The sequence below is a fragment of the Somniosus microcephalus genome, chromosome 1 (assembly GCF_052327205.1).
Source record: "Somniosus microcephalus isolate GS21.2 chromosome 1, FLI_Smic_1.0, whole genome shotgun sequence".
Lineage (NCBI taxonomy): Eukaryota > Metazoa > Chordata > Chondrichthyes > Squaliformes > Somniosidae > Somniosus > Somniosus microcephalus.
The window spans coordinates 9,683,251-9,706,706 of NC_140987.1; the positions used below are offsets into that span (position 1 = coordinate 9,683,251).

Sequence of the window (23,456 nt, forward strand, 5' to 3'; positions counted from 1 at the left end):
CGGATGGTTGACCAGAACGCGCTTCAGGCCACGTTTCCTTATCTAGATAACGTCACCATCTGCGGCCATGACCAGCAGGATCATGATGTTAATCTGCAGAAATTCCTCCGTACGGCCCAACGGCTGAATCTCACTTACAATAAGGAGAAATGTATGTTTAACACCTCGCGCCTTGCCATCCTCGGCTGCGTAGTAGAGAACGGAGTCATCGGCCCCGACCCCGAAAGAATGCGCCCCCTCATGGAGCTTCCCCTTCCCCACTGTCAAAAGGCACTGAAGAGAACCCTGGGGCTCTTCGCTTACTATGCCCAATGGGTGCCCAATTATGCGGACAAAGCCAGACCCCTCATGAAGTCCACCTCCTTCCCCCTGACAGCAGAAGCATGCGCAGCCTTCTCCCTCATAAAAGGAGACATTGCGAAGGCCACAATGCACGCAGTGGATGAGTCCATCCCTTTCCAAGTGGAGAGCGATGCATCCGACTTCGCCCTAGCTGCAACCCTTAACCAGGCGGGGAGACCTGTGGCCTTCTTCTCAAGGACCCTCCAGGGCCCTGAGATCCGACACTCTTCTGTCGAGAAGGAGGCCCAGGCGATTGTGGAAGCGGTACGACGCTGGAGGCATTACCTGGCAGGCAAACGATTTACCCTCCTCACCGACCAGCGCTCGGTTGCTTTTATGTTTAATAACAAGCTGAGGGGCAAAATCAAGAACGACAAGATCTTGAGGTGGAGAATTGAGCTCTCCACCTACGATTACAATATCTTGTACCGGCCTGGTAAACTCAGCGAGCCCCCAGATGCTCTATCACGAGGTACATGCGCCAACGTGCAAGTTGATAGACTGCGGACCCTCCACAACGACCTCTGCCACCCCGGGGTCACTAGACTTTACCACTTCATTAAGGCCCGCAACCTGCCCTACTCCATCGAGGAGGTCAGGACCATGACCAGGAACTGCCAAGCCTGTGCCGAATGCAAACTGCATTTCTATAGGCCGGACAGAGCAAGCCTGATCAAGGCCACCCGCCCCTTTGAGCGCTTGAGCATCGATTTTAAGGGGCCCCTCCCGTCCTCTGACCGTAATGTGTACTTCCTCAACATTGTTGATGAGTACTCCCGTTTCCCTTTTGCCATCCCCTGCCCAGACATAACCAGTACCACGGTCATCAAATGCCTGAACGACCTCTTCGCCTTGTTCGGGTTCCCGAACTATATACATAGCGACCGGGGCTCATCCTTCATGAGCGAGGAACTTCGCCAGTTCCTGCTCGCGAGAGGTATTGCTGCGAGCAGGACCACCAGCTACAACCCCCGGGGGAACGGCCAGGTGGAAAGAGAGAACGTGACAGTTTGGAAGGCCGTCCTCTTAGCCCTAAAGTCTAAGGGCCTCCCAACCTCTCGCTGGCAGGAAGTCCTCCCGGCAGCGCTCCATTCCATCCATTCACTGCTTTGTACTGCCATTAACGCCACCCCTCATGAGCAAATGTTTGTTTTCCCCAGGAAGTCGACTACGGGAACCTCGCTACCAACATGGCTGACTTCTCTGGGGCCCGTCCTGCTGCGGAAGCACGTGAGGACCCATAAAACAGACCCCCTGGTCGAGAGGGTGAACCTCCTGCACGCCAACACCCAGTATGCTTATGTGGCATACCCAGACGGGTGGGAGGACACAGTCTCCTTGCGAGACCTCGCACCCTCGGGCACCCCTGAGATACCACCGTTATCCCCCACCACTCCCCCAAATCCAGCTCCTGTAGGCGGCATGCCGGAACCCCAGGAGCCTTCGTCGACCACGCAGACACCAGCACTAACATCGGATACTGCACCACCGCCGCCGCTGCTGCGCCGATCAGAAAGGCTTACGAGGCCTCCTGATAGACTGACATACACGAACTGGTAGTACACTTCACCCCGCCGGACTCAATTTTAAACAAGGGGTGAATGTGGTAAACCACTGTTATCGTTCACAACCGTTCACTATTGTTACACTGTTGTTATCACTGTTTACACTGTTGTTATCACTACACAAGGTTACCTCTTGCCACGCACGCTGTTATACCTAGGCATACCTCAGCTGACCCCGCCCATGGCTCCGCCTGCTTGCCCAGGTATAAAGGTGACTGATTGGCTAGTATTCTTCCTTGTTGGAGCCGATCACCCACGAGGGTGGGCTCTGTTATTTAGCCAATAAAAACCTATAGTTACTATCTTAACTCGTCGCTTTTCATGGAATGAATTGATAGGTATATCACACTGTCGGAGGGACAGTACTGAGGGAGCGCCGCACTGTCGGAGAGGGAGTACTGAGGGAGCGCCGCGCTGTCGGAGAGGGAGTACTGAGGGAGCGTCGCACTGTCAGAGGGGCAGTACTGAGGGAGCGCCGCGCTGTCGGAGAGGGAGTACTGAGGGAGCGCCGCACTGTCGGAGAAGGAGTACTGAGGGAGCGCCGCACTGTCAGAGGGGCAGTACTGAGGGAGAGCTGCACTGTCGGAGAGGGAGTACTGAGGGAGCGCCGCACTGTCAGAGGGGCAGTACTGAGGGAGCGCTGCACTGTCAGAGGGGCAGCACTGAGGGAGCGCTGCTCTGTCAGAGGGGCAGTACTGAGGGATAGCCGCACTGTCGGAGGGGCAGTACTGAAGGAGCGCCGCACTGTCAGAGGGGCAGTACTGAGGGAGCGAGGCACTGTCGGAGGGGCAGTACTGAGGGAGCGCTGCACTGTCAGAGGGACAGTACTGAGGGAGCGCTGCACTGTCGGAGGGGCAGTACTGAGGGAGTGCTGCACTGTCGGAGAGGGAGTACTGAGGGAGCGCTGCACTGTCGGAGGGGCAGTACTGAGGGAGCGCTGCACTGTCAGAGGGGCAGTACTGAGGGAATGCTGCACTGTCGGAGGGGCAGTACTGAGGGAATGCTGCACTGTCAGAGGGGCAGTACTGAGGGAATGCTGCACTGTCGGAGGGGCAGTACTGAGGGAATGCTGCACTGTCGGAGGGGCAGTACTGAGGGAGTGCCTCACTGTCGGAGGGGCAGTACTGAGGGAGTGCTGCACTGTCGGAGGGGCAGTACTGAGGGAGCACCACACTGTCGGGGGTGCTGTCTTTTGGATGAGATATTAAACCGAGACCCCTGCTCTCAGGTGGGTGTAAAAGATCCCACGGCCACTATTTTGAGGAATAGCAGAGGGGAGTTCTCCCCGGTGTCCTGGTCAATATTTATCCCCCAACCAACATCACAGACACAAAGTATCTGGTCATTGTCACATTGCCGTTTGCGGCAGCTTGCTGTGCACAAATAGGCTGCCGCGTTTCTCGATAACAGTGAGCTCGCTTCAAAAGTGGTGAAGCGCTTTCGACATCCCGAGGGTGACCGTGAGGGGCGGGGCCGGACTGACTGACTGGGCGGGGCCTGACTGACTGACTGGGCGGGGCCTGACTGACTGGGCGGGGCCTGACTGACTGACTGGGCGGGGCCTGACTGACTGACTGGGCGGGGCCTGACTGACTGAGCGGGCGGGGCGGGGCCTGACTGACTGGGCGGGGCCTGACTGACTGAGCGGGCGGGGCTGGGCCTGACTGACTGGGCGGGGCCTGACTGACTGGGCGGGCGGGGCCTGACTGACTGGGCGGGGCCTGACTGACTGGGCGGTGCCTGATTGATTGAGCGGGCGGGGCGGGGCCTGACTGACTGGGCGGGGCCTGACTGACTGAGCGGGCGGGGCGGGGCCTGACTGACTGAGCGGGCGGGGCGGGGCCTGACTGACTGGGCGGGACCTGACTGACCGAGCGGGCGGGGCGGGGCCTGACTGACTGGGCGGGGCCTGACTGACTGAGCGGGCGGGGCGGGGCCTGACTGGCTGGGCGGGAGGGGCCTGACTGACTGGGCGGACGGGGCGGGGCTTGACTGGGCGGGGCCTGACTGACTGGGCGGGGCGGGGCCTGACTGACTGGGCGGGGCGGGGCCTGACTGACTGGGCGGGGCCTGACTGACTGAGCGGGCGGGGCCTGACTGACTGGGCGGGGCCTCACTGACTGGGCCAATGGGGAGCGCGGAGTGCGCCCAGTGGGCGGGTACCATGGCGACCGGGCCCGGGCGGCGGAGCGGCCTGTGAACCCAGGCCGGGGATTTGGGGCTTGTGAACGCGGGGCCGAGTCAGGCTGCGAGCCTTTGGGCGAGGCCGGGGGAAAGCCAATCCCCGAGTGGTGGGGCCTCGGGCCTAGATTACGAGCAGCGGGCCGGGGTGATGTGATGAGTTGCAGAGAGTGAGCAATTCAGCAAGGCGAGCAACAGCGAGCAGGTAATAATATCCGGAAATCAATAATGTCTACATCAATAATATCCTTAAATCAATAATATCTACATCAATAATATCCTTAAATCAATAATGTCTACATCAGTAATATCCTTAAATCAATAATCTCTACATCAATAATATCTGTCAATTAATAATCTCTACATCAATAATATCTACATCAATAATTGTCAATAATCTCTACATCAATAACATCTGTCAATAATCTCTACATCAATAATAATCTGTCAATAATCTCTACATCAATAATTGTCAATAATCTCTACATCAATAATCTGTCAATAATCTCTACATCAATAACATCTGTCAATAATCTCTACATCAATAATAATCTGTCAATAATCTCTACATCAGTAATATCTGTCAATAATCTCTACATCAATAATATCTCAATCTCTACATCAATAATAATCTGTCAATAATCTCTACATCAGTAATATCTGTCAATAATCTCTACATCAATAATATCTCAATCTCTACATCAATAATAAACTGTCAATAATCTCTACATCAATAACATCTGTCAATAATCTCTACATCAATAACATCTGTCAATAATCTCTACATCAATAATATCTGTCAATTAATAATCTCTACATCAATAATATCTGTCAATTAATAATCTCTACATCAATAATATCTGTCAATTAATAATCTCTACATCAATAATATCTGTCAATTAATAATCTACATTAATATCTGTCAATAATCTCTACATCAATAATAATCTGTCAATAATCTCTACATCAATAATATCTGTCAATTAATAATCTACATTAATATCTGTCAATAATCTCTACATCAATAATAATCTGTCAATAATCTACATCAATAATAATCTGTCAATAATCTCTACATCAATAATAATCTGTCAATAATCTCTACATCAATATCTGTCAATTAATAATCTACATTAATATCTGTCAATAATCTCTACATCAATAATAATCTGTCAATAATCTCTACATCAATAATAATCCATCAATAATAATCTGTCAATAATCTCGACATCAATAATAATCTGTCAATAATCTACATCAATAATAATCTGTCAATAATCTCTACATCAATAACATCTGTCAATTAATAATCTCTACATCAATAACATCTGTCAATTAATAATCTCTACATCAATAACATCTGTCAATTAATAATCTCTACATCAATAACATCTGTCAATAATCTACATCAATAATATCTGTCAATTAATAATCTCTACATCAATAACATCTGTCAATAATCTCTACATCAATAATATCTAAGTTAATATCTGTAAATCAATAATAATATCTAAGTTAATATCTAAATCAATAATATCTGTAAATTGATATCAAAATCAATAATATCTCCAAGCGTCAGCCAGTGGCTAATAGAAGATGAAGATAGGCGCAGTAGTAGGCCATTCGGCCCCCTCGAGCCTGCTCCGCCATTCAATGAGATCATGGCTGATCATCCAAATTCAGTACCCTGTCCCTGCTTTCTCCCCATACCCCTTGATCCCTTTAGCCTTAAGAAATATATCTAACTCCTTCTTGAATATATTTAATGAATTGGCCTCAACTGCCTTCTGTGGCAGAGAATTCCACAGGTTCACCACTCTCTGGGTGAAGAAATTCCTCCTCATCTCTGTCCTAAATGGCTTACCCCTTACCCCTTATCCTTAGACTGTGACCCCTGGTTCTGGACTCCCCGGCCATCGGGAACATCCTTCCTGCATCTAGTCTGTCCAGTCCTGTCAGAATTTTATAAGTTTCAATGAGATCCCCTCTCATTCTTCTAAACTCCAGCGAGTATAAGCCCAATCGTCCCAATCTCTCCTCATACATCATTCCTGCCATCCCAGGTATCAGCCTGGTGAATCTTTAATGAACTCCCTCCATGGCAAGAACGTCCTTCCTCAGGTAAGGTGACCAAAACTGCACACAATACTCAAGATGTGGTCTCACCAAGGCCCTGTACAACTGCAGCAAGACATCCTTGTTCCTGTACTCAAACCCTCTCGCTACGAAGGCCAACATACCATTTGCCTTCTTAACCGCCGGCTGCACCTGCATGGTTACCTTCAGCGACTGGTGCACAAGGACACCCAGGTCTCGTTGCACTTCCCCTTCTCCCAATCTATTGCCATTCAGATAATAATCTGCCTTCCTGTTTTTGCCACCAAAGTGGATAACCTCACATTTATCCACGTTATATTGCATTTGCCATGCATCTGCCCAATCACCCAACCTGTCCAAATCATCCTAGAGTTTCTCGGCATCCTCCTCACAGCACACACGCCCACCCAGCTTTGTGTCATCTGCAAATTTAGAGATATTACATCTAGTTCCCTTGTCTAGATCATTAATATATATTGCGAATAGCTGGGGTCCAAGGACCGATCCCTGCGGTACCCCACTAGTCACTGCCTGCCACTCGGAAAAAGACCCGTTTATTCCAACTCTTTGCTTTCTGTCTGCCAACCAGTTCTCTATCCAAGTCAATACCTTGCCCCCAATCCCATGTGCCTTAACTTTACACGCTAATCTCTTGTGCGGGACCTTATCGAAAGCCTTCTGAAAGTCCAAATACACCACATCCACTGGTTCTCCCTTATCTATTTTACCAGTTACATCCTCATAAAATTCAGTGGGTAGCACACTCCTCTGAGTCAGAAGGTCGTGGGTTCAAGCCCCACTCCAGAGACTTGAGCACAAAAATCCAGGCTGACACATGAGGGGCATAGAGAGGTTAGATAGAAAGGAACTTTTCCCCTTAGTAGAGGGGTCAATAACAAGGGGGCATAGTTTCAAGGTAAGGGGCAGGAGGTTTAGAGGGGATTTGAGGAAAAACATTTTCACCCAGAGGGTGGTTGGAATCTGGAACTCACTGCCTGAAAGGGTGGTAGAGGCAGGAACCCTCACAACATTCAAGAAGCATTTAGATGAGCACTTGAAACAATAAAAATTTTAATTAATTACATAGAATGAAGCAGGTGATGTGTTACTGTTGCGAGATGTGGGAGCTGGTGAACCCCATTGAGGCTCACGGTGATTACATCTGTGACAACTGTCTGCTGCTACAGGAAGTCCAGCTCCGTGTTGATGAGCTGGAGTCTGAGCTTCAGACACTGCGACACATCAGGGAGGGGGAGAAGTACCTGGACTCTGTGTATCAGGAGGTGGTCACACCTATGAAGTTAATTAATTCAGATGTAGCCCATGGTCAGGGACAGGACGGTGTGACTACGAGTGAGGCAGGTACGGGGATCCAGGAGGTAGAGCTGGAGGAGCCGCAGCCCTTGCTCTTGTCCAACAGGTTCGAGGTTCTTACTCCCTGTGGGGACAGGAGCAGGGACTGCAGGGAGGATGAGCAACCTGGCCACAGCACCGTGGAACAGGGGGCCATTCAAGAGGGGGGAGTAAATAGAAATGTTGTAGTGGTAGGGGATAGTATTATTAGGGGGATAGATAGAGTTCTCTGCAGCCGAGAGCGGGAGTCCCGAAGGCTGTGTTGCCTTCCCGGTACCAGGGTTAAGGACATCTCCTCTGGGCTGGAAAGAAACTTGCAGTGGGAGGGGGTGGATCCAGTTGTCGTGGTCCATGTTGGTACAAACGACGTAGATAGGACTAGGAAGCCGGTTCTGTTAAAGGAGTATGAGCAGCTAGGGGTCAAATTAAAAAACAGAACCTCAAGGGTAATAATCTCCTGAGCCACGAGCGAATTTGGCTAGGACAAATAAAATTAGAGAGTTAAATGCGTGGCTCAAAGACTGGTGTGGGAGAAATGGGTTTTGCTTCCTGGGACACTGGCACCAGTACTGGGGCAGGAGGGAGCTGTTCCGTTGGGACGGGCTTCACTTGGCCAGTGCTGGGACTAGAGTCCTGGCGGATCATATAACTAGGGCTGTAGAGAGGGCTTTAAACTAACTAGTCGGGGGGAGGTTCCTAGAGAGCAAATAATAAAAATGACAACAGAGAAGGTCATAGACTTAGGTAGCAGTGGGGAAATTAAAAACCAGAGCGTGTCAGGAAGGGGCAGAAGGTATGGAGTAAAAGGTAAAGTAATAAAAAGGGCAAAAGCAGGAACTAAGTGTCACAAATCATATTTGAAACTTCTCTATCTGAATGCACGTAGCATTCGTAACAAAATAGACGAGTTAATGGCACAAATAACTACATATGGGTATGATCTTGTGGCCATTACAGAAACATGGCTGCAGGGTGACAATGCCTGGGAATTAAACATACCAGGTTATTTAACGATCAGGAAGGACAGGCAGGAAGGAAGGGGAGGTGGGGTGGCTATGTTAATAAAGGAAGGAATCACTGTAATACAGAGAAATGATATTGGGTCAAAAGATCAGGATAATGAAACAGTTTGGGTGGAGGTAAGGAATAATAAGGGGAAAAAAACACTAGTGGGCGTAGTCTATAGGCTTCTGAACAGTTGCAACTCTGTTGGACGGAGTATCAATCAGGAAATAGTTGAGGCTTGTAATAAGGGAACATCTATAATTATGGGGGATTTTAACTATCATATTAATTGGACAAATCAAATTGGGCAGGGCTGCCTTGAGGATGAGTTCATTGAGTGTATTAGGGATGGGTTTCTTGAGCAGCATGTAACTGAACCGACCAGGGGGCAAGCAACCTTAGATCTGGTCCTGTGTAACGAGACAGGATTAATTAAAAATGTCCTAGTAAAGGATCCCCTTGGAATGAGTGACCATAACATGGTTGAATTCCATATTCAATTAGAGGGTGAGAAGGTTGGATCTCAAACAAGCGTGCTAAGCTTGAATAAAGGAGACTATGAAGGTATGAGAGCGGAATTGAGTAGAGTGGATTGGGAAAATAGATTAAAGGGTAAGACGATACATGATCAGTGGTGTACATTTAAGGAGTTATTTTACAACTTCCAAAAAATATATATTCCACTGAGAAGAAAAGGGTGTAAAAGAAAAGACAGCCATCCGTGGCTAAGGAAAGAAATTAAGGATAGTATTCGACTGAAAACAAGGGCATATAAGGTAGCCAAATCTAGTGGGAGGATAGAGGATTGGGAAAACTTTAAAAGACAGGAAAAAATAACAAAAAGATTGATTAAGAAAGGGAAGATAGATTATGAAAGTAAATTAGCAAAAAATATAAAAACAGATAGTAAGAGTTTTTATAGTTATATAAAAAGAAAAAGGGTGGCTAAAGTAAATGTTGGTCCCTTAGAGGATGAGACTGGGAAATTAATGGTAGGAAATATGGAGATGGCAAAAACACTGAATGAATATTTTGTATCAGTCTTTATAGTAGAGGACACTAAGAATATCCCAACACTGGACAAACAGGGGGCTAAAGGGGGGGAGGAGCTAAACACGATCAAAATCACTAAGGAAGTGGTACTCGGTAAAATAATGGGACTCAAGGCGGATAAATCACCTGGACCTGATGGCTTACATCCTAGGGTCTTGAGGGAAGTGGCGGTAGGGATTGTGGATGCATTGGTAATAATTTTCCAAAACTCCCTGGACTCAGCAAAGGTCCCGGCAGACTGGAAAACTGCTAATGTAACACCCTTATTTAAAAAGGGCAGTAGACAGAAGGCTGGAAACTATAGACTGGTTAGCCTAACATCTGTGGTAGGTAAAATATTGGAGTCCATTATTAAGGAGACAGTAACAGGACATTTGGATAATCATAATTTAATAGGACAAAGTCAGCATGGTTTTATGAAGGGGAGGTCATGTTTGACAAATTTGCTGGAGTTCTTTGAGGAAGTAACATATAGGGTGGATAAAGGGGAACCAGTGGACGTAGTGTATTTAGACTTCCAAAAGGCATTTGACAAGGTGCCACACAAAAGATTATTGCTTAAGATAAAAAATCACGGGATTGGGGGTAATATTCTGGCATGGATAGAGGATTGGCTATCTAACAGAAGGCAGAGAGTTGGGATAAATGGTTCATTCTCAGACTGGTAATCAGTAACTAGTGGTGTTCCACAGGGGTCAGTGCTGGGTCCCCAACTCTTTACAATCTATATTAACGATTTGGAGGAGGGGACCGAGTGTAACATATCAAAGTTTGCAGATGATACGAAGATGGGAGGGAAAGTAGTGAGTGAGGAGGACATAAAAAACCTCCAAGTGGACATAGACAGGCTAAGTAAGTGGGCAGAGATTTGGCAGATGGAATACAATACTGGAAAGTGTGAGGTTATGCACTTTGGCAGGAAAAATCGTAGAGCAAGTTATTATCTTAATGGCAAGAAACTTGAAAGTACTGAAGTACAAAGGGATCTGGGGGTCCTGGTGCACGAAACTCAAAAGGTTAGTATGCAGGTGCAGCAAGTGATTTAAGAAGGCCAATGGAATGTTGCCTTTCATTGCTAGGGGGATAGAATATAAAAATAGGGAGGTATTGCTTCAGTTGTACAAGGTATTGGTGAGACCGCACCTGGAATACTGCATACAGTTTTGGTGTCCATACTTAAGAAAAGACATACTTGCTCTCGAGTCAGTACAAAGAAGGTTCACTCGGTTAATCCCGGGGATGAGGGGATGGACATATGAGGAGAGGTTGAGTAGATTGGGACTCTACTCATTGGAGTTCAGAAGAATGAGAGGCGATCTTATTGAAACATATAAGATTGTGAAGGGGTTGGATCGGGTGGATGCGGGGAGGATGTTCCCGATGATGGGTGAAACTAGAGCTAGGGGGCGTAGTCTTAGAATAAGGGGCTGCTCTTTCAAAACTAAGATGAGGGGAAAGTACTTCACTCAGAGGGTGGTAGGTCCATGGAATATGCTGCCCCAAAAAGCTGTAGAAGCTACATCATTACATAAATTTAAAACAGAAATAGACAGTTTCCTAGAAGTAAAGGGAATTAAGGGTTACGGGGAGCGGGCAGGAATTTGGACATGAGTCTGGGTTCGGATCGGTCATGGCCCTGTGGGTAGCGGAGCGGGCCCAGGGGCCGTGTAGCCTGATCCTGCTCCTATTTCGTGTGTCTAATTCTGTTAGATTCAGGAGATGGTTCTGTGATAGTAGATTGGCGGTTAGGATCAGATCAGCCATGATCTTACTGAATGGCGGAGCAGGCTCGAGGGGCCGATTGGCCTACTCCTGCTCCTATTTCTTATGTTCTTATAGCATACAAGGCTACGGACCAAGTGCTGGAAAATGGGATTAGAATAGACAGGGCTTGATGGCCGGCGTGGACACGATGGGCCGACGGGCCTCTTTCTGTGCTGTATAACTCCCAGTGCAGTGCTGAGGGAGTGCTGCACTGTCGGAGGTGCCGTCTTTCGGATGAGACGTTAAACTGAGGCCCCGTCTGCTCTCTCAGGTGGGTGTAAAAGATCCCACGGCCATTATTTCGAAGAAGAGCAGGGGGGAGTTCTCCCTGGTGTCCTGGCCAATATTTATCCCTCAATCAGCATCACTAAAACAGATTATCTGGTCATTATCACATTGCTGTTTGTGGGAGCTTGCTGTGTGCAAATTGGCTGCCGCATTTCCCACATTACAACAGTGAGTCCACTTCAAACAGTACGTCATTGGGTGTAAAGTGCTTGGGCCGTCCTGAGCCACTGTAGAAATACAAGTCTTTTTCTTTACTGGTGTCTAATATATTTTAATATGTGCTGAATGATATATTTAATGTATAATATAATAGTACATAATGTATATTTAATAAATACATAATTTCTAAGACAGACATATTTTGATATTTTTATTATACAGTCACATCTAGTAAGAGAGCAGCATTGGGATGTATTTGGCAGTTCTGTTGTGGCAGTGAGTGGCAGGACGCAGGAGTGGGGTCTGATGATGTGCTGTTGAGTGGCAGGACGCAGGAGTGGGGTCTCATGATGTGCTGTTGAGTGGCAGGACGCAGGAGTGGGGTCTGATGATGTGCTGTTGAGTTGCAGGACGCAGGAATGGGGTCTGATGATGTGCTGTTAGTGACGGGAAATTTCGTGCCAATTTCCTCGCCTTCCGCCAGTGCTGGACACTCGCTGCCCAGGTGACTGCATTATACAACCAGCCCGAAGGCAGCGCAATTGGTGGTTTCTGAGTGAGGGGGGTCCCAGGACTCTGCAGGCAGCTCCGGGGGCAGCAGGAAGCTGCCGACTGTGTCCTGGGGACCGGACCCCTTCTGTAGAAAGGATCAACTTGCACACGGCCCCCACGCCTGGCAGCAACAGCGGGTGTGGGGCAACATCCTGTCCCAGTTGCAGAACCTTTTGTATGCAAACATTGTGCTTTCAGCTAATGGGATTGTGGCGAGTCGATCATTCACAGGAGGGTGGGCGGGATAGGGGAGCTCTTCCTTTTTATCTTGTGTTATGGCTAGTCTTGATCTTGGAATTCATTCATTGACATCGATGACAATCCTTGCAAGGAGGGTAAGTGGCAAGCAGCACCCAGAGTGCAGTGAAGAAACTCCACACCATCCACATCATCGTGGGACACTAGGGATTCTGGCTAAAGCTACCCTGGGAGTGTTTGATGGGACAGTGTAGAGGGAGCTTTACTCTGTATCTAACCCGTGCTGTACCTGCCCTGGGAGTGTTTGATGGGACAGTGTAGAGGGAGCTTTACTCTGTATCTAACCCATGCTGTACCTGCCCTGGGAGTGTTTGATGGGACAGTGTAGAGGGAGCTTTACTCTGTATCTAACCCGTGCTGTACCTGCCCTGGGAGTGTTTGATGGGACAGTGTAGAGGGAGCTTTACTCTGTATCTAACCCGTGCTGTACCTGCCCCGGGAGTGTTTGATGGGGCAGTGTAGAGGGAGCTTTACTCTGTATCTAACCCGTGCTGTACCTGCCCTGGGAGTGTTTGATGGGACAGTGCAGAGGGAGCTTTACTCTGCATCTAACCCGTGCTGTACCTGCCCTGGGAGTGTTTGATGGGACAGTGTAGGGGGAGCTTTACTCTGTATCTAACCCGTGCTGTACCTACCCTGGGAGTGTTTGATGGGACAGTGTAGAGGGAGCTTTACTCTGTATCTAACCCGTGCTGTACCTGCCCTGGGAGTGTTTGATGGGACAGTGTAGAGGGAGCTTTACTCTGTATCTAACCTGTGCTGTACCTGCCCAGGGAGTGTTTGATGGGACAGTGTAGAGGGAGCTTTACTCTGTATCTAACCCGTGCTGTACCTACCCTGGGAGTGTTTGATGGGACAGTGTAGAGGGAGCTTTACTCTGTATCTAACCCGTGCTGTACCTGCCCTGGGAGTGTTTGATGGGACAGTGTAGAGGGAGCTTTACTCTGTATCTAACCCGTGCTGTACCTGCCCTGGGAGTGTTGGATTGGACAGTGTAGAGGGAGCTTTATTCTGTATCTAACCCGTGCTGTGCCAACCCTGGGAGTGTTTGATGGGACAGTGTAGAGAGAGCTTTACTCTGTATCTAACCTGTGCTGTGCCTGCCCAGGGAGTGTTTGATGGGACAGTGTAGAGGGAGCTTTACTCTGTATCTAACCCGTGCTGGACCTGCCCTGGGAGTGTTTGATGGGACAGTGTAGAGGGAGCTTTACTCTGTATCTAGCCCGTGCTGTACCTGCCCTGGGAGTGTTGGATTGGACAGTGTAGAGGGAGCTTTACTCTGTATCTAGCCCGTGCTGTACCTGCCCAGTGAGTGTTTGATGGGACAGTGTAGAGGGAGCTTTACTCTGTATCTAACCCGTGCAGTACCTGCCCTGGGAGTGTTTGATGGGACAGTGTAGAGGGAGCTTTACTCTGCATCTAACCCGTGCTGTACCTGCCCTGGGAGTGATTGGTGGGGACAGTGTCGAGGGAGCTTTACTCTGTATCTAACCCGTGCTGTACCTGCCCTGGGAGTGTTTGATGGGACAGTGTAGAGGGAGCTTTACTCTGTATCTAACCCGTGCTGTACCTGCCCTGGGAGTGTTTGATGGGACAGTGTAGAGGGAGCTTTACTCTGTATCTAACCCGTGCTGTACCTGCCCTGGGAGTGTTTGATGGGACAGTGTGGAGGGAGCTTTACTCTGTATCTAACCCGTGCTGTACCTGCCCTGGGAGTGTTTGATGGGACAGTGTAGAGGGAGCTTTACTCTGTATCTAACCTGTGCTGTACCTGTCCTGGGAGTGTTTGATGGGACAGTGTAGGGGGAGCTTTACTCTGTATCTAACCCGTGCTGTACCTGCCCTGGGAGTGTTTGATGGGCCAGTGTAGAGGGAGCTTTACTCTGTGTCTAACCCGTGCTGTACCTACCCTGGGAGTGTTTGATGGGACAGTGCAGAGGGAGCTTTACTCTGTATCTAACCTGTGCTGTACCTGCCCAGGGAGTGTTTGATGGGACAGTGCAGAGGGAGCTTTACTCTGTATCTAACCTGTGCTGTACCTGCCCTGGGAGTGTTTGATGGGACAGTGTAGAGGGAGCTTTACTCTGTATCTAATCCGTGCTGTACCTGCCCTGGGAGTGTTTCATGGGACAGTGTCGAGGGAGCTTTACTCTGTATCTAACCCGTGCTGTACCTGCCCTGGGAGTGTTTGATGGGACAGTGTAGAGGGAGCTTTTCTCTGTATCTAACCTGTGCTGCACCTGCCCTGGGAGTGTGTGATGGGACAGCGTAGAGGGAGCTTTACTCTGTATCTAACCCGTGCTGTACCTGTCGTGGGAGTGTTTGATGGGACAGTGTAGAGGGAGCTTTTCTCTATCTAACCTGAGCTGTTCCTGCCCTGGGAGTGTTTGATGGGACAGTGTAGAGGGAGCTTTACTCTGTATCTAACCCGTGCTGTTCCTGCCCTGGGAGTGTTTGATGGGACAGTGTAGAGGGAGCTTTCCTCTGTATCTAACCCGTGCTGTACCTACCCTGGGAGTGTTTGATGGGACAGTGTAGAGGGAGCTTTACTCTGTGTCTAACCTGTGCTGTACCTGCCCTGGGAGTGTTTGATGGGGACAGTGCAGAGGGAGCTTTACTCTGTATCGAACCTGTGCTGTACCTGCCCTGGGAGTGTTTGATGGGACAGTGTAGAGGGAGCTTTACTCTGTATCTATCCTGTGCTGTACCTGCCCTGGGAGTGTTTAATGGGACAGTGTAGAGGGAGCTTAACTCTGTATCTAACCCGTGCTGTTCCTGCCCTGGGAGTGTGTGATGGGACAGTGTAGAGGGAGCTTTACTCTGTATCTAACCCGTGCTGTACCTGCCCTGGGAGTGTTTGATGGGACAGTGTAGCGGGAGCATTACTCTGTATCTAACCCGTGCTGTACCTGTCCTGGGAGTGTTTGATGGGACAGTGTCGAGGGAGCTTTACTCTTTATCTAACCCGTGCTGTACATGCCCTGGGAGTGTTTGATGGGACAGTGTAGAGGTAGCTTTACTCTGTATCTAACCCATGCTGTACCTGCCCTGGGAGTGTTTCATGGGACAGTGTCGAGGGAGCTTTACTCTGTATCTAACCTGTGCTGTACCTGCTCTGGGAGTGTATGATGGGGACAGTGTACAGGGAGTGTATGATGGGGACAGTGTACAGGGAGCTTTACTCTGTATCTAACCCGTGCTGTACCTGCCCTGGGAGTGTTTGATGGGACAGTGTAGAGGGAGCTTTACTATGTATGTAACCCGTGCTGAACCTGCCCTGGGAGTGTTTGATGGGACAGTGTAGAGGGAGCTTTACTCTGTATGTAACCCGTGCTGCACCTACCCTGGGAGTGTTTGATGGGACAGTGTAGAGGGAGCTTTACTCTGTACCTAACCTGTGCTGTACCTGCCCAGGGAGTGTTTGATGGGACAGTGTAGAGGGAGCTTTACTCTGTATCTAACCTGTGCTGCACCTGATCTGAGAGTGTTTGATGGGGACAGTGTAGAGGGAGCTTTACTCTGTATCTAACCTGTGCTGTAGCTGCCCTGGGAGTGTTTGATGGGACAGTGTAGAGGGAGCTTTACTCTGTATCTAACTGGTGCTGCACCTGCCCTGGGAGTGTTTGATGGGGACAGTGTAGAGGGAGTTTTACTCTGTATCTAACCCATGCTGTACCTACCCTGGGCGTGTTTGATGGGACAGTGTAGAGGGAGCTTTACTCTGTATGTAACCTGTGCTGAACCTGCCCTGGGAGTGTATGATGGAGATAGTGTGGAGGGAGCTTTACTCTGTATCTAACCCGTGCTGTACCTGCCCTGGCAGTGTATGATGGGACAGTGTAGAGTGAGCTTTACTCTGTATCTAACCCGTGCTGTACCTGCCCTGGGAGTGTTTGATGGGACAGTGTAGAGGGAGCTTTTCTCTGTTTCTAACCCGTGCTGTACCTGCCCTGGGAGTGTTTGATGGGACAGTGTAGAGGGAGCTTTACTCTGTATCTAACCCGTGCTGTACCTGCCCTGGGAGTGTTTGATGGGACAGTGTAGAGGGAGCTTTACTCTGTATCTAACCCGTGCTGTACCTGCCCTGGGAGTGTTTGATGGGACAGTGTAGAGGGAGCTTTACTCTGTATCTAACCCGTGCTGATCCTGCCTTGGGAGTGTTTGATGGGACAGTGTAGAGGGAGCTTTACTCTGTATCTAACCCGTGCTGTACCTGCCCTGGGAGTGTTTGATGGGACAGTGTAGAGGGAGCTTTACTCTGTATCTAACTCGTGCTGTACCTGCCCTGGGAGTGTTTGATGGGACACTCTAGAGGGAGCTTTACTCTGTATCTAACCCGTGCTGTACCTGCCCTGGGAGTGTGTGATGGGACAGTGTAGAGGGAGCTTTACTCTGTATCTATCCTGTGCTGTACCTGCCCTGGGAGTGTTTGATGGGACAGTGTTGCGGGAGCTTTACTCTGTATCTAACCCGTGCTGTACCTGCCCTGGGAGTGTTTGATGGGACAGTGCAGAGGGAGCTTTACTCCGTATCTAACCCGTGCTGTACCTGTCCTGGGAGTGTTTGATGGGACAGTGTAGAGGGAGCTTTACTCTGTATCTAGCCCGTGCTGTACCTGCCCTGGGAGTGTTTCATGGGACAGTGTCGAGGGAGCTTTACTCTGTATCTAACCTGTGCTGTACCTGCTCTGGGAGTGTATGATGGGGACAGTGTACAGGGAGTGTATGATGGGGACAGTTTACAGGGAGCTTTACTCTGTATCTAACCCGTGCTGTCCCTGCCCTGGGAGTGTTTGATGGGGCAGTGTAGAGGGAGCTTTACTCTGTATCTAACCCATGCTGTACCGACCCTGGGAGTGTTTGATGGGACAGTGTAGAGGGAGCTTTACTCTGTATCTAACCCATGCTGTACCTACCCTGGGCGTGTTTGATGGGACAGTGTAGAGGGAGCTTTACTCTGTATGTAACCTGTGCTGAACCTGCCCTGGGAGTGTTTGATGGGACAGTGTAGAGGGAGCTTTACTCTGTATCTAACCCGTGCTGTAATTGCCCTGGGAGTGTTTGATGGGACAGTGTAGAGGGAGCTTTACTCTGTATCTAACCCGTGCTGTACCCACCCTGGGAGTGTATGATGGGGATAGTGTAGAGGGAGCTTTACTCTATCTAACCCGTGCTGTACCTGCCCTGGGAGTGTTTGATGGGAGAGTGTAGAGGGAGCTTTACTCTGTATCTAACCCGTGCTGTACCTTCCCTGGGAGTGATTGATGCGACAGCGTAGAGGGAGCTTTACTCTGTATCTAACCCGTGCTGTACCTGCTCTGGGAGTGTTTGATGGGACAGTGTAGAGGGAGCTTTACTCTGTATCTAACCCGTGCTGTACCTGCCCTGGGAGTGTTTGATGGGACAGTGCTGAGGGAGCTTTACTCTGTATCTAACCCGTGCTGTACCTGCCCTGGGAGTGTTTCATGGGACAGTGTCGAGGGAGCTTTACTCTGTATCTAACCTGTGCTGTACCTGCCGTGGGAGTGTTTGATGGGACAGTCTAGAGGGAGCTTTACTCTGTATCTAACCCGTGTTGTACCTGCCCTGGGAGTGTTTGATGGGACAGTGTAGAGGGAGATTTACTCTGTATCTAACCCATGCTGTACCTGCCCTGGGAGTGTTTGATGAGACAGTGTAGAGGGAGCTTTACTCTGTATCTAACCTGTGCTGTACCTGCCCTGGGAGTGTTTGATGGGGACAGTGTAGAGGGAGCTTTACTCTGTATCTAACCTGTGCTGTACCTGCCCTGGGAGTGTTTGATGGGACAGTGTAGAGGGAGCTTTACTCTGTATCTAACCTGTGCTGTACCTGCCCTGGGAGTGTTTGATGGGGACAGTGTAGAGGGAGCTTTACTCTGTATCTAACCTGTGCTGTACCTGCCCTGGGAGTGTTTGATGGGACAGTGTAGAGGGAGCTTTACTCTGTATCTAACCCATGCTGTACCTACCCTGGGAGTGTTTGATGGGACAGTGTAGAGGGAGCTTTACTATGTATGTAACCCGTGCTGAACCTGCCCTGGGAGTGTTTGATGGGACAGTGTAGAGGGAGCTTTACTCTGTATGTAACCCGTGCTGTACCTACCCTGGGAGTGTTTGATGGGACAGTGTAGAGGGAGCTTTACTCTGTACCTAACCTGTGCTGTACCTGCCCAGGGAGTGTTTGATGGGACAGTGTAGAGGGAGCTTTACTCTGTATCTAACCTGTGCTGTACCTGATGTGAGAGTGTTTGATGGGGACAGTGTAGAGGGAGCTTTACTCTGTATCTAACCTGTGCTGTAGCTGCCCTGGGAGTGTTTGATGGGACAGTGTAGAGGGAGCTTTACTCTGTATCTAACTGGTGCTGTACCTGCCCTGGGAGTGTTTGATGGGGACAGTGTAGAGGGAGTTTTACTCTGTATCTAACCCATGCTGTACCTACCCTGGGCGTGTTTGATGGGACAGTGTAGAGGGAGCTTTACTCTGTATGTAACCTGTGCTGAACCTGCCCTGGGAGTGTATGATGGAGATAGTGTGGAGGGAGCTTTACTCTGTATCTAACCCGTGCTGTACCTGCCCTGGCAGTGTATGATGGGACAGTGTAGAGTGAGCTTTACTCTGTATCTAACCCGTGCTGTACCTGCCCTGGGAGTGTTTGATGGGACAGTGTAGAGGGAGCTTTTCTCTGTTTCTAACCCGTGCTGTACCTGCCCTGGGAGTGTTTGATGGGACAGTGTAGAGGGAGCTTTACTCTGTATCTAACCTGTGCTGTTCCTGCCCTGGGTGTGTTTGATGGGACAGTGTAGAGGGAGCGTTACTCTGTATCTAACCCGTGCTGTACCTGCCCTGGGAGTGTTTGATGGGGACAGTGCAGAGGGAGCTTTACTCTGTATCTAACCCGTGCTGTACCTGCCCTGGGAGTGTTTGATGGGACAGTGTAGAGGGAGCTTTACTCTGTATCTAACCCGTGCTGTACCTGCCCTGGGAGTGTTTGATGGGACAGTGTAGAGGGAGCTTTACTCTGTATCTAACCCGTGCTGTACCTGTCCTGGGAGTGTTTGATGGGACAGTGTAGAGGGAGCTTTACTCTGTATCTAACCCGTGCTGTACCTGCCCTGGGAGTGTTTGATGGGACAGTGTCGAGGGAGCTTTACTCTGTATCTAACCTGTGCTGTCCCTGCCCTGGGAGTGTTTGATGGGACAGTGTAGAGGGAGCTTTACTCTGTATCTAACCCGTGCTGTACCTGCCCTGGGAGTGTTTGATGGGACAGTGTAGAGGGAGCTTTACTCTGTATCTAACCCGTGCTGTACCTGCCCTGGGAGTGTTTGATGGGACAGTGTAGAGGGAGCTTTACTCTGTATCTAACTCGTGCTGTACCTGCCCTGGGAGTGTTTGATGGGACACTCTAGAGGGAGCTTTACTCTGTATCTAACCCGTGCTGTACCTGCCCTGGGAGTGTGTGATGGGACAGTGTAGAGGGAGCTTTACTCTGTATCTATCCTGTGCTGTACCTGCCCTGGGAGTGTTTGATGGGACAGTGTTGCGGGAGCTTTACTCTGTATCTAACCCGTGCTGTACCTGCCCTGGGAGTGTTTGATGGGACAGTGCAGAGGGAGCTTTACTCCGTATCTAACCCGTGCTGTACCTGTCCTGGGAGTGTTTGATGGGACAGTGTAGAGGCAGCTTTACTCTGTATCGAGCCCGTGCTGTACCTGCCCTGGGAGTGTTTCATGGGACAGTGTCGAGGGAGCTTTACTCTGTATCTAACCTGTGCTGTACCTGCTCTGGGAGTGTATGATGGGGACAGTGTACAGGGAGTGTATGATGGGGACAGTTTACAGGGAGCTTTACTCTGTATCTAACCCGTGCTGTACCTGCCCTGGGAGTGTTTGATGGGGCAGTGTAGAGGGAGCTTTACTCTGTATCTAACCCATGCTGTACCTACCCTGGGAGTGTTTGATGGGACAGTGTGGAGGGAGCTTTACTCTGTATCTAACCCATGCTGTACCTACCCTGGGCGTGTTTGATGGGACAGTGTAGAGGGAGCTTTACTCTGTATGTAACCTGTGCTGAACCTGCCCTGGGAGTGTTTGATGGGACAGTGTAGAGGGAGCTTAACTCTGTATCTAACCCGTGCTGTAATTGCCCTGGGAGTGTTTGATGGGACAGTGCAGAGGGAGCTTTACTCTGTATCTAACCCGTGCTGTACCCACCCTGGGAGTGTATGATGGGGATAGTGTAGAGGGAGCTTTACTCTATCTAACCCGTGCTGTACCTGCCCTGGGAGTGTTTGATGGGAGAGTGTAGAGGGAGCTTTACTCTGTATCTAACCCGTGCTGTACCTACCCTGGGAGTGATTGATGCGACAGCGTAGAGGGAGCTTTACTCTGTATCTAACCCGTGCTGTACCTGCTCTGGGAGTGTTTGATGGGACAGTGTAGAGGGAGCTTTACTCTGTATCTAACCCGTGCTGTACCTGCCCTGGGAGTGTTTGATGGGACAGTGCTGAGGGAGCTTTACTCTGTATCTAACCCGTGCTGCACCTGCCCTGGGAGTGTTTCATGGGACAGTGTCGAGGGAGCTTTACTCTGTATCTAACCTGTGCTGTACCTGCCCTGGGAGTGTTTGATGGGACAGTGTAGAGGGAGCTTTACTCTGTATCTAACCCGTGCTGTACCTACCCTGGGAGTGTTTGATGGGACAGTGTAGAGGGAGCTTTACTCTGTATCTAACCTGTGCTGTACCTGCCCTGGGAGTGTTTGATGGGACAGTGTAGAGGGAGCTTTACTCTGTATCTAACCCGTGCTGTACCTGCCCTGGGAGTGTTTGATGGGACAGTGTAGAGGGTGATTTTCTCTGTATCTAACCCGTGCTGTACCTGCCCTGGGAGTGTTTGATGGGACAGTGTAGAGGGAGCTTTACTCTGTATCTAACCCGTGCTGGACCTGCCCTGGGAGTGTTTGATGGGACAGTGTAGAGGGAGCTTTACTCTGTATCTAACCCGTGCTGTACCTACCCTGGGAGTGTTTGATGGGACAGTGTAGAGGGAGCTTTACTCTGTATCTAACCCGTGCTGTACCTGCCCTGGGAGTGTGTGATGGGACAGTGTAGAGGGAGCTTTACTCTGTATCTAACCTGTGCTGTACCTGTCCAGGGAGTGTTTGATGGGACAGTGCAGAGGGAGCTTTACTCTGTATCTAACCCGTGCTGTACCTACCCTGGGAGTGTTTGATGGGACAGTGTAGAGGGAGCTTTAATCTGTATCTAACCCGTGCTGGAACTGCCCTGGGAGTGTTTGATGGGACAGTCTAGAGGGAGCTTTACTCTGTATCTAACCCGTGCTGTACCTGCCCTGGGAGTGTTTGATGGGACAGTGCAGAGGGAGCTTTACTCTGTATCTAACCTGTGCTGTACCTGCCCTGGGAGTGTTTGATGGGGGACAGTGTAGAGGGAGCTTTACTCTGTATCTAACCTGTGCTGTACCTGCCCTGGGAGTGTTTGATGGGACAGTGTAGAGGGAGCTTTACTCTGTATCTAACCCATGCTGTACCTACCCTGGGAGTGTTTGATGGGACAGTGTAGAGGGAGCTTTACTATGTATGTAACCCGTGCTGAACCTGCCCTGGGAGTGTTTGATGGGACAGTGTAGAGGGAGCTTTACTCTGTATCTAACCTGTGCTGTACCTGATCTGAGAGTGTTTGATGGGGACAGTGTAGAGGGAGCTTTACTCTGTATCTAACCTGTGCTGTAGCTGCCCTGGGAGTGTTTGATGGGACAGTGTAGAGGGAGCTTTACTCTGTATCTAACCCATGCTGTACCTACCCTGGGCGTGTTTGATGGGACAGTGTAGAGGAGCTTTACTCTGTATGTAACCTGTGCTGAACATGCCCTGGGAGTGTATGATGGAGATAGTGTGGAGGGAGCTTTACTCTGTATCTAACCCGTGCTGTACCTGCCCTGGGAGTGTTTGATGGGAGAGTGTAGAGGGAGCTTTACTCTGTATCTAACCCGTGCTGTACCTACCCTGGGAGTGATTGATGCAACTGCGTAGAGGGAGCTTTACTCTGTATCTAACCCGTGCTGTACCTGCCCTGGGAGTGTTTGATGGGGACAGTGCAGAGGGAGCTTTACTCTGTATCTAACCCGTGCTGTACCTGCCCTGGGAGTGTTTGATGGGACAGTGTAGAGTGAGCTTTACTCTGTATCTAACCCGTGCTGTACCTGCCCTGGGAGTGTTTGATGGGACAGTGTAGAGGGAGCTTTTCTCTGTTTCTAACCCGTTTTGTACCTGCCCTGGGAGTGTTTGATGGGACAGTGTAGAGGGAGCTTTACTCTGTATCTAACCCGTGCTGTACCTGCCCTGGGAGTGTTTGATGGGACAGTGTAGAGGGAGCTTTACTCTGTATCTAACCTGTGCTGTTCCTGCCCTGGGAGTGTTTGATGGGACAGTGTAGAGGGAGCTTTACTCTGTATCTAACCCGTGCTGTACCTGCCCTGGGAGTGTTTGATGGGACAGTGTAGAGGGAGCTTTACTCTGTATCCAACACATGCAGTAGCTGCCCTGGGAGTGTTTGATGGGACAGTGTAGAGGGAGCTTTACTCTGTATCTAACCCGTGCTGTACCTGCCCTGGCAGTGTTTGATGGGACAGTGTAGAGGGAGCTTTACTCTGTATCTAACCCGTGCTGTACGTGCCCTGGGAGTGTTTGATGTGGACAGTGTAGAGGGAGCTTTACTCTGTATCCAACCCATGCATTTGCTGCCCTGGGAGTGTTTGATGGGACAGTGTCGAGGGAGCTTTACTCTGTATCTAACCTGTGC

At 49.8% G+C, this 23,456-nt stretch overlaps 1 protein-coding gene across 1 annotated transcript in view; it reads left to right on the plus strand.

The window, feature by feature from the left end:
* Positions 1-4,032: 4,032 nt before the first annotated feature.
* ttc33 (tetratricopeptide repeat domain 33) overlaps positions 4,033-23,456 on the plus strand; it is a 165,354-nt gene continuing 145,930 nt past the window's right edge. Inside the window, exon 1 of the mRNA XM_085965605.1 lies at positions 4,033-4,293. The gene's annotated coding sequence lies outside the window, so the exon portion shown is untranslated. The remainder of the gene's footprint in view (positions 4,294-23,456) is intronic.